This window comes from Acipenser ruthenus, chromosome 4, assembly GCF_902713425.1.
Source record: "Acipenser ruthenus chromosome 4, fAciRut3.2 maternal haplotype, whole genome shotgun sequence".
NCBI lineage: Eukaryota > Metazoa > Chordata > Actinopteri > Acipenseriformes > Acipenseridae > Acipenser > Acipenser ruthenus.
Window position 1 is genome coordinate 19,368,144 of NC_081192.1, and position 11,412 is coordinate 19,379,555.

At 35.9% G+C, this 11,412-nt stretch overlaps 1 protein-coding gene across 3 annotated transcripts in view; it reads right to left on the minus strand.

Moving 5' to 3' along the window:
• The window catches only part of LOC117400324 (chromodomain-helicase-DNA-binding protein 7-like), a 72,226-nt gene extending 62,603 nt beyond the window's left edge, over window positions 1–9,623 (minus strand). For 2 of the 3 annotated variants that reach the window (XM_059022166.1, XM_034000114.3), the window contains exon 1: window positions 9,170–9,623. The gene's annotated coding sequence lies outside the window, so the exon portion shown is untranslated. Of the gene's footprint in view, window positions 1–1,933; window positions 1,974–9,169 lie in introns of all 3 variants that reach the window. The other variant, XM_059022165.1, reaches the window with a different exon arrangement.
• Window positions 9,624–11,412: the final 1,789 nt, after the last annotated feature.

The following is an 11,412-nucleotide window of genomic DNA, read 5'->3' on the forward strand; positions in this document are numbered from 1 at the left end:
TCCCAACTGCAGCCGTCTGTCCAGAGAAACTAATAATATTTAACATAACTACGTTGTCACATGCCGCTGTTTCGGGAAGTTTTTTTTTTTTAGTTTGTTCGTTTCTGGTTAAATACCAGAACGCAACCTGCTTGTCAGGCACGTGGCTATCTACATCATGGTGTCTGAACAGGAGCTGGTGAGAAATCCAGGAGCAACCAAAAGTAATGTTTGGGAGCATTTTCGTGTCTGGAAAATTAAAAGGACAAGACGATGTACCTTTTATAAGCAAGGACAAGGCAGTGTGTGCAATATTCAAATGAAAAACTACCCATCACGGAAATACAACAAACTTCGCTTTATATCTGAAAAACAAACATCCAGAAAAAGTAGATGACACACAAACAAAACAAACAAACCAAAAAAAAAAACACAACAACCACCAAACCAAAATGATCAACCGGAAAACGTGTTGCTGTGGAAAGTTCAGTTTCAGGAAAGGGTAGGCTACCTCTAATGTACTGTTTGGAAAAATTACGCTATAGTTGTATTCACTGAAGATAATGCAAATCTAAGTGGCTATGCAGAGTCATGTAAAGTTTTGATTAAATTTGATATCAAAAAGTGAAATGCATCTCTGCAGCCACAGCATACTGGCCAGGGACTGCTGCATTCGCCAGAAGCTGGGCTACATAATTCATAAATTGTAACCTCAACAGCAAATTAAAAAAATATATATATTATATAAAAATTACACACAATACATATCCAGAATTGTTTAGTCATGCTTTCCACCAACACCACCAGATAACTTACTTGAAAATATATTGCTCAAGAGAAAAGCCTAAGGATGATACATTCAGTGTTCAATATGTGCATCTGCCAAGAAAGTTATTTCATGCAATATTTGGTGCTTGAACACAAGTATGCATGTTTAGATACATTTCAAAGTAACTCTGCAATAACAAACAAGCAAGCGACTGGCACACAGCATAGACACTGTTGTACAGGGAGCCTGTCTCCTGATGTCATGCTTTACCCCTAAATAATTAAACAAGCATCAGCAGGTAACTATTAGTGCAGTCTCTAGAAGAGACAGGTGAGCAATGAAGACAGGATTAAAGTGGCAGGAAGCTTGTCTTATTTACGAACGAGACCAGAAGTAAATCCCACCAGTTTCCACAAGCGTCTATAAGAATAAGAGTGGTATACTACATACCGGTAGTTTACAATTTAAGGTGGTGGCTTATTTATGAAAACACTTAAATATCCAAGTTTTGTACAGTCGCACCTACAGTATCACTCCTCAAACTGAACCCTACATTCTTGCAGTGGCTGCAGACCCAAATAAACTCTTAAAAAAGGACTACTAACCACCGATTGAAATCCATTTGTTTACTTGTAATTGTTAGCCTTACTGGAGCCTCATTTGTGGTGAGAATATTTTGGTTCTTCACATGTTTGACTTTATGTTAATTCAGGATATGCAAATACTTCAAAAACATCATAGATAAACTGCTGCATTCTGGTACCTTTTCAACAGAAGAAAATGGCGACCAGTGATACTACTGCTAGTGGTAATACGAGGTAAATAGATTTAAGCACATTAGTTGGCACTGTAAGGCTTACTTTCTGGCTCTCTGTTGTAATTCTTGTATAAAAATCACCCAAGTTAAATGTGCTGGTTTTAGAAACCTGCACTTACGACATGATAGAATTACATCAAGCTTATCAGATTCTTGCTTCCTGACCTTTTTTTTTGTCTTAAGAAAGAAGACAGGCTCGTGGTTTTTAGCTCTATAGTGCAGCTTGTTTTGGTGCACAACAAGCTTGTGAAGGGGTGGGGGCTCATCATGCTTGGATTCAACTGAGAGCACATTTTTGGATAACAAAATAAAAATGGCAGCTGTAAGTTTACAGATGAACAAAAGTGTCAACTAGATTAGTCACTCACCAAAATGCTGGAGTATAATTCGATCCCCTCCATCTAGAAACTGCAAAAAAAGGGGGGTTTAAAGTAGTCCCTCAGGCTCTAAACCAGTATTTAAATATACTTCCATCCAGCACACCTCCACAAATAAAATATACCAGGTCAATTCACATAACTTGGACAATCCAAACATAAGCGGACAACAGACTGAATTATTTATTTAACACTTAGGTGGCACACAGCAACCCTATTTTTAAATGGCTCCCAATAAAAACCATGAGGGGTCAACATAATCCTTATATGTTCGGTCTGATGAATTGCTTTTAACACATTACGTTTAAGCCAGAAATGCATGTAAATCATGATACAGTACAGCAACCAACCTCCCCCAGAAAAAGAAATATCAACCTTGTACAGGACACAACGTTTAGTCATGAGTCAAAGACACAGTACTGTGCAGTGTCTGAATAACACTACAATTATTGCAAAAAGAGGAGTTCCATTAAATTCAATCAAATTCACAAACCTGAATTAACCCAGTTATGAAGCACTTTCAGTCCTGGTATTTCTTCCAACCATGTCCTTACATTTTTTTTTTTTTTTTTTAACTGAACCAATTCAACCTGGTCCTAAAATAAATATAATTAATTGGAATATTAAACCTGGGATGAAACAGCACTCCAGGACTAGAGTTACCTAAAATAGATGTCAACAGTCTTCAGGAACATGCTAATGATGTCCAAGTTTCGATTGACTGACTGGGTCAGGAGTCAGGACAACACATAACCATTCTGTACTTTTGATATGTCATGGTCATCAAATTTATCATGCTGATAATTCTCATTTTGAATTTACATTTGTGATGGAAATTACAAACATTTTTGACTTGCAATTCAATGGCATAATTGCGTCCTCCCCTCTGTCAATCTTTACATCACTGCAGTCAATGGGGTCGCAAGCGGGAGAGACTTGCATTCAGAACATTAAATGTCCCGAATGTGTTTTTTGCTTGTAGCCAACACTTTCTGCCAATTTCTTAAATTAGCTGAACCAATTGTATTAAAAGATTTGAGTAAAATATTTACCAAAGCACTCACCCCCGCTATCTGTCTTAATTTTAAACCCAGGAACCTGAAAGCAGTATGGTGCGTTTCAAGTTCCTGGACATCTCTTATCCTTGTTAAGAAAAAAAAAGCCAGGATTCTAATTAACTAGTTATTGGATGCACTGTGTGGGCTTAGAAAGTTTAAAGCTTGTTAAACTGCCAAAACTTCTTACGAGTGAATTGCAATTACTTTTCTTAAAGCCTTGCGTACATCAATAGATATATTTCCCTTTCTACATAAGAATTTACAATATATAAATTTGTTAAACTAAAGTGCATGCTATATCTATTGAAGCAATAGTACTTGATCACATCTTAAAAGAAGCTTGAGTACTGTAATAGGTTAAGAAACACCATTATTTTCTTTCTATTTATAAGGGTAAGCCAAACTGCAAAAATTAAATCTGCACAGGTCCTGGGAACACATGGAATAACCATTTCCCTGTTGATCCAATTTCCAATTTGAAAAACTAGCAGCCAAAACAGGTCAGCAAGACGAGTTTTATTTGTTATCCTGAATGATTTAAAATGTACTCCAAATATGTTGACAAGCAGGAATTTGGCACTATGTGGGCTTCCACAACACGCAGCAGCTTTGCAAAATATTAAACAAAACATGTATAGATTTGAACATGAACATTTTTTTTTTCTCCTTCCGTTACATCATAATGCAGTAAATTTTGCCAAAGAATACAAAATACAAGGCTGCAGGTATAAATCAAATTTGACAAAGTCACGAAGCCACACAAGTAGTGTGTATTTTTAGGTTGTAACTGGTAAAACAGATAACACTTCCCAAAACAAAAAGAAAATTCTGTTTATCCAAAAACACCATACTGTACCTTTCATCAAAACATTGGTCTAGGTTTGCAAACTACATATATAATATAACCATGATATTGCACACCTGTATGTAAAGATCAAGCGTGTCTTATGCCACTGTAACTTCTTCCATCAGTGTGACTGGGCCGGAGCAAATTCACAGTACATATTTCAACTGTCAAAGCCCTAGTTCAGATCACATGGATTTCGTTCTGCTACAAATGGAAATCTACAGAATTTATTTCAAACCCCAATACTGCTCATTGAGATGCCCAAATGTTAGGGCTGTATTAGAAGGTTCAAAGGTTTGTTTGCTGGCCAGGAATTCGAAGATAGTTTTCAACCTTCGAAGGTTCGTCAGACGCCATTCACGCACTGTATATATTTCTTTTTTCTCTGTTAACAGAAACCATTTGACAGTGTGAATACAATAAAAATCACATATTAAAATGTCACACACATGCAAAATTCAATCTTTTTATTTGTATAATGCATATTACTTAAACAAAAGTTGTTGTACGCAGCAACTCTATGGCGCCGCTGCCACGTGTGGAGCAGGGTATATTATCCAAAGCACCGGGGTGTACCTATAGCGGTTGTATTGCTTCAGTAAAATATGAAAGTTGAATGCAAAATGTGCAAGCAACTGTTGATGTATCTTGGAGGCACATCCAATCTCTGGGGTCACTTCACAATCGTAAGTTCATAGTAGTAGTAGTAGTAGTCATAGTAGTCGTTGTAGTAAAATGTGACTGACTGATAACCTGCTTGGAACGGTGACTTAAATTAAATTTGTTTGGCTTAAATCCGCTGCAGTTAGTGCTGCTGCAATGCAAGCTGCAATGCAAGCTTACGCGCAAGCAGCATCAATTACGTGTAAATAAACAATGTGTATTTTTATTTAAATTATAAAAACATGATTATTGTTCTATATAATGTATTTTTAATGTTTTATTTCCGTTTATATGTCTTACCTGTAAAATAGGATTCTGAAATCAAATATAAACAAGTAGCTATGGTGACGTCACCAGTAAATTATGCAAATTAGTACCATCGAAAGTTCAAACCTTTCCTTCAGTAAAGTGTTCCGAACCTTCGAAGGTCAAAATGTACCCTTCGTTGCAGCCCTGCCAAATGTCCCGTTACAGAATTTTGATTTGAGCAGATTAAGAATCACATACTTCAGCATCTTAACGCTTCATAAGATTACTGTAGTTTCATTGATTAGAAGTGGCTATAATAAAACAAGGAAAAGGGGAACAAAACAGTCCTATAATTCTGTGCTCACTTAAACTAGAACATGACACTGATTCATGTTTGTTAAATTTAAACAAATTGTCACAGGACAGTAAAACACCAAAATATTTAATTTCGACTAGGGGGAGGGAACTGAATACAATACAGTGAAATTGCTGAAAAAAACACCAGTGTGCCTCCATTTACCACTGTACAAAAGCTGAAATCATATTGGATTACATTTGCTTGAAATGACATGGTCCTAGATGAAGCTGCTTTATATAGTATTCTGGAGAAAACCGTGTATGGAAAAGATTAACGGCAATCCAGGTTTTTCTGGCCAGTCAAGGTACAGGCAAAAGCAGTTTCCTCAAGCTTAGTTTAGCCCTCAGACAGGACACTCATGACCTTCAGATACAAAGGGTCGCATACCAGCACACTAAGCACGTTATCTGTGGCTGTAGTGCGGACATACTAGCAATGGGCAATGGGCAACATCACAAATAAATGAAAGACAACCTATACATTTTTTTTTTTAATTTAAAATATACCAAAGGCAATAATGCCATTAAATGTGCTCATATTTATTATGGGAACATTTGCCAATTACTGTACCTGGTGTTCATAAACACAGCACTGCAAGCCCTTAATAAAATGCAATAAACTGCAATTAAAATATATTCTGATCATGAAAGGTCATGCAATACCAGAATTACTTGAATTCCAATGCCACGTAGAGAATTCCAAAACAGCATCCTTGTCTTCTGAGCAAAAGCATATAAACTTTGTATTATAAACGCTTGACAACGCTTTCTAGGAAATATCTTTAGGCTACAAAACCCTTGAAAATCCGGCAGAAGTACATGCAGACTCAAGATGGTATGGTCAATTACCCTACAGTGCACAGTAAAGAGTCCACAATGTTTTCATGCATGTATTTCTATCCTTGTCATGCAAGTTCCATGGATGAATTTATTAAAGCTTGCTCTAAAGAATAATGTCACTCTGCATCATATACATTTTTTTATTGAAAGACAAAACCACAAAATTACCCAAATTAAGAATCACTAACTTAAAACAGAATCTTACTAGGATATACACAACAATGTAGCGTCTGTATTTGACTACCCGGAGGCCCAACATACTGCAACTAGCTTTGGGTCAGACCTAACTACTGGGTAGAGGTGATTTCTTTACCATGTTCAATATATATTTAAATTGATCTGATGAATAAATAGACGTTACAACTATGTAGTTACCAGACTTGATGCACAAGCTTAACTGACTGAAGAGTAACCCATTGGCTGCCCTACATTTGGAGTTGGCTGTTTCTAATTGTTATTTTTTTTTTACTAGTTTCAGACTGTCTTTATAAAACAAGATTGTAGTTTGCTGGTGCAGTGAGTTAAGTGCAATTTATGAAATTATATTTTTTTTATTTATATATATATATATATATATATATATATATATATATATATATATATATATATATATATATATATATATATATATATATATATTTGTTACTTATAGGGGGAAAACATTTTTCGGCATTGCACCTAACATGCTTTTTAACAACTGTAAGCTATTGAATCCTTATTACAGAAATCAATGCTATCTTTTGCATAAATTAACTAATTCCAGAAATGACAGGCTAACAAGTAACTGAAAATGTTGCCAACGTGTAGTGCTAACCAAAAACTGTATACATGGTGTCATAACACATCTCAAGGCCTATCAACCAACCTTGCAATAACTTTAACTAACGGAAACTCTGACGAAAACATATATTTGATGAATTCCGTTACTGATATTTGTTTCTCTATAGTTTTATGCAAATAAGCTAGTCAAAGAAACCCTCACGAACTGGAAGAAAAGCACAAGCACATGCCATGCCATGCAATGCAAAACAATTGATTCCTGACACTCACAATTGGTATAAAGTATGCGTTACTGATTTTAACTATCACTCCCACTGTTCTACGTCTTAAAAAAATGACAAAAGAGTAAATACACAATCTGAAACGTTGTTGCAATGAGGTAACCTTTGAGCTTAGCTGCGTATATTGTTACAATGTGAAACTAGGAACTTTGTTGCAAGTTAAAGGCCAGCACAGTATATAATTTAAGTAGGGAGAAACATTAAAATGAATTGTTCAGATAGAAATCCAATACAATATGTGCAAAGCGTCTCAGATCCATCTAACTTCGAGCCTCTTATCTTTGAGAGTGGCCGAGCCAAATTAAAGCTGCCATCTTAGGTTAAAGACTTGAAAGCCTTTCCTTTGTGTATCAGGAGGGGGGAAGAAAACACTGACCAAGTACTCGTGGAGATGCTCCAATGCTAGCGGGAATTCCGAGCTACAGAGTAACACGTCCTCACCTTATTTACACACCAACTTCCAACAGAATAACGCTTTGTATTTTAACTAAGTCTTCAAAAAAATAATAATAATAATCTAACACTGTAGCAGTGCATAAGAATTGTAATTAGAAACAACAACGTAATGCGGCTGAGTGCATAACCACCGTTCGTCTTTTGATAGGTTTTAAAGTTAATAAAAACAAAAAATACATTAGGCAAAATATTGAATATGTATTCTGTTTTCCTTTCGGTCAATTATTTCAAATATAAAAAAATAGGACAACCTAAAATAACAGGTATGCAAACTCAAAGCCCAGAACACATATCTAAAACTTTACCCCAAAAAACAATATGAATTAAAAGGTATCAGTTTTATCTTTACAGAGCTTAATCTACGTGCGCTATTGTTTGTACGAACTAATTATCACTAAACCAGGACCTGTGAAAAATCGTAAACATGACCCATTTAAACATACTTCTGTTAATTTTCTTTAAGTTAAACTTCACTTTAATATACCCACGTACTTTTGTTTTAAAAAATAATAAAATAATTAAGCGAGCAGTGTTTTTTTACGTTCTTGTTTTGTTGAGCGTGTCTTCTCGAATCCCATCAGGATAAATGAATGTAATTTAATGATGGCTGCTCATTCCCTGCAGCAGATCCTTCCCGTTCAAATCCCACAACCGCCTCTGTCTCACTGACCGCCTCGCTGCTTCAGTATAACTAATAACCATATCGCACGTTTCTCACAAATGGATTACTTGTTCTTTTCGGGAGAATCAGAGAGATAAGTTATAGTACTTACTGCAAATAGATTTGTATTTCCTTAAAATATAAAACGTACATCGTCCTGCGATTGCATTTCATTTAAACGTATAGCTTATTAAAACCAACAGATTCCCATTGACCGCCTGGCCTCAAACAACCTTTACAGTGGTATCCTCTTTTGCCTTTTCCACTTTGGCCTGTGAATACTTCCTTTCCTGCCCCAGGCTGCAGTGGCTGTGTGTGTGGATATAAACGTGTGTTTTGATTTATATACGGTTTACTGTTTAAATATTACTTGGTGGAAAGGGAATCTCCCATCTCCTCTCATCCACTGACTCACCTCTGCTTACTCTCTCCAGCCCACCTCGTGTTTCGCTTCACACTGAACTAACTACCCCCGTTTCTCTCTCATCTTTCATATCCCCCCCCGGTAAAATGACTACTGTGACTTATTTATTCAAATTCCCCTTCTGGTGATACTAGACAACTGTAATCGTTCCCTTGGATTTAAATGGAGAACTTTGTTAAAGTTCGCAAACAGCCTTTTCTCTTTACAAAAATAACCCCTTTGCTATTGTCACTTGACCAAGCACTGGCATTCGCTTCAAAAAACAGCTACAAATTAAAATATTATTGCACTTGTTAATAAATAATGACTTGTTTTACGCTAAATAAAGTCTTCGTTCACTAGTACACACTTTCGTTTTACAAAGTTGCCCTTTAAAATGTTTTTTTCTCTCTCTATTGTCGACTGTTCAGCTTTACTTCATACTAGTTCTCAGAAGCAATTGTCACTTTCTCAGTTAAAAATGAAATGAACTATCTTCATAGGTTATACATTCGTTAACTCATCCTTATCAGAAAAAACGAGACCCCACGCACACTCAGAGAACCATTCAACCCTACACACACAAGGCGAACCCGCATTGAAAAATACACACACAAAAAAAACTCACTTACCCTGTTAGTTTAGGTCAGTTTAGGGGTTGTCTCTTAGTGTGTATTTCCAGCAGCAATATCTCTTTTTTTGTTTATTTATAAATGTACAAATTCAGTGGATGTTATTAGTTTCGGTGTCTCCGTGTCCTGTCCTCGCTGACTCTCTCTCTCTCTCCTTTGTGTTAATTTCACTCTATTCAAGTTTAATCCGATCGATCCCAGCGGCCGCGTTCTCGATTCCACTCCTCGAGACACTCGCTCACCTTCCAAAACCAGTGGGGCGCGTTCACGGCTTACTCGCTCACGTGCGTGCGCGTGAATGACCTCTGGCTCTGACGCAACTGCGTTATTATTATCACAATAAGATGCACGGACACGAGGACCGCAGAGGCTCCCCTCTGATAATTTGCTGGTAGCTTTGCTGTCATTTGCTCCTGCTGCTGGTGGAGAGATCTCACAGTAATCCCAGAAGGCTTTGTGTTTGTGAATAGGTCAAGGCTTTTCCGCGTGTTCTTGTTTTTAGAGGTATTTATCTCAGTGTAAGTGCCTGAAACAGTTTATAGAGAAGATTCTACAAAAAGTACTTTAAAGCTGGATTTTTTTTAAAAAAAATCTTTAGATTTACGATACACCTTTGTCATTTTGACCTAATTAATGGGCAAATTGTCTTTAAAACGACATTGTTGTGAAAGCGTAAAAAAATCTAACAAATACAACAATAGGCGTTATAAAAATGCCAAAAAAGTCTCTCGCATCTGAAAAAAAGAAAGAAAAAAAGTATGGTGTCTACGCTATTAGCAGGACAGATATATCTTAATGGAACTGACGAAATACAGCTAAGTGTATCAGCACATGGCTTTGTGTTGCGTAAAATCAGACAGAACACTGAATTACACTTACAGGTATCACAGGGATACATTATCTGCACCGCCGAAAGTGCTGAACAGTTTTATATTAATACCACACTTTTTCCACAATTACATAGGGGACCGCCGAAATCCTCAAACAACCCGAACATTGAACATGTGGTAGTAGTATGTACAGCATTTATTATTTAAATAACATATACCATTAATAAAAAAACGTATATTTGCACCAGCACATTTAGTTTAAAGATTAAAAAGGTACATGAGTAGCTTTTCTGCAGGTTTAAACTATTTCTTCCACATTCAGTCAATAAAAATCTTTTGCCAAAAATAAATAAATAACCAGGCATATTTAAACTTAACCTATAAAATACCATACCATTCCTCTAGCCTTACAAAACGGAGAAACAACTGCTTACGAGAATTAAGAAACGTTGGATGATATAAATGGGGTTGTTTGGTTCTAGTTCTGTACAATGAAAATATATTTTTCTCCTTTGACAAAATAGGTTATTTGAACACCAGATATAACACTCAAAATGTAGAATACTGTGGTTCAACATGAGACAATATATATAGCAAATGAGCACGGAACCACCGGGATCATTTATTATAATTTTTCAACAGTTTTTGAAATAATAAAAGTGTAGAGGTCTGATTGACTTGTTGGTGCTTGTAGTTATGCATTGTAACATCAATTGCACATGCTCATGACCTTGAATCAATTGTGCCTTAAAACAATTGTTGTCATGTGAGTTGCTAAACATGGAGTTTTCTTTTTTGTCTTTACAAAATCCCTTTCAAACACTTTAAAAGGTTTATAGCTGCAAAATAATATTCACTTTTATGATTGAGAGTTAGCACTTTAATCGAAAATTAGACACACTATCTTTTTCTTTTTTTTTTGAGAACTAGACACATCCTTATTTTATGTAACCAGAAAAACAGACTAAAACCTTTTCATAGAATTGTGCTGTGCAAAGAAGAAACAATTCAGCATGCAGGCCTAGTTCCAGCCTTAAAACTGTGACAGCCAATCAGCAGGGTCTTTTTTGATGAGGTTCTACCTCAGAAACCAGGGTTTGTGTCTAGTGAATGAAGTCTCTAGCAAAAACATAGCTGCACATTTTCATTTTTGAAACCCCTTCACTTCACAAATTGAAATTTTAGAAGTGGCTGAAAATTGTATTTTTTTGATAGAATAGTTATTAAGCATGGTGAATAATGACATAATAGAGAACACATATATTGATGATATTGATGATAAATGTAGACTTTGTGGTCAATGTATCTTAACTGGAAATTAAAACAAGCAGCTATAGAGTCACATTAGTGACTCAAGTTAGAACCATTGTATACAGAACCAAACTTTATGACAAATCTTAAGTATTGCCACTG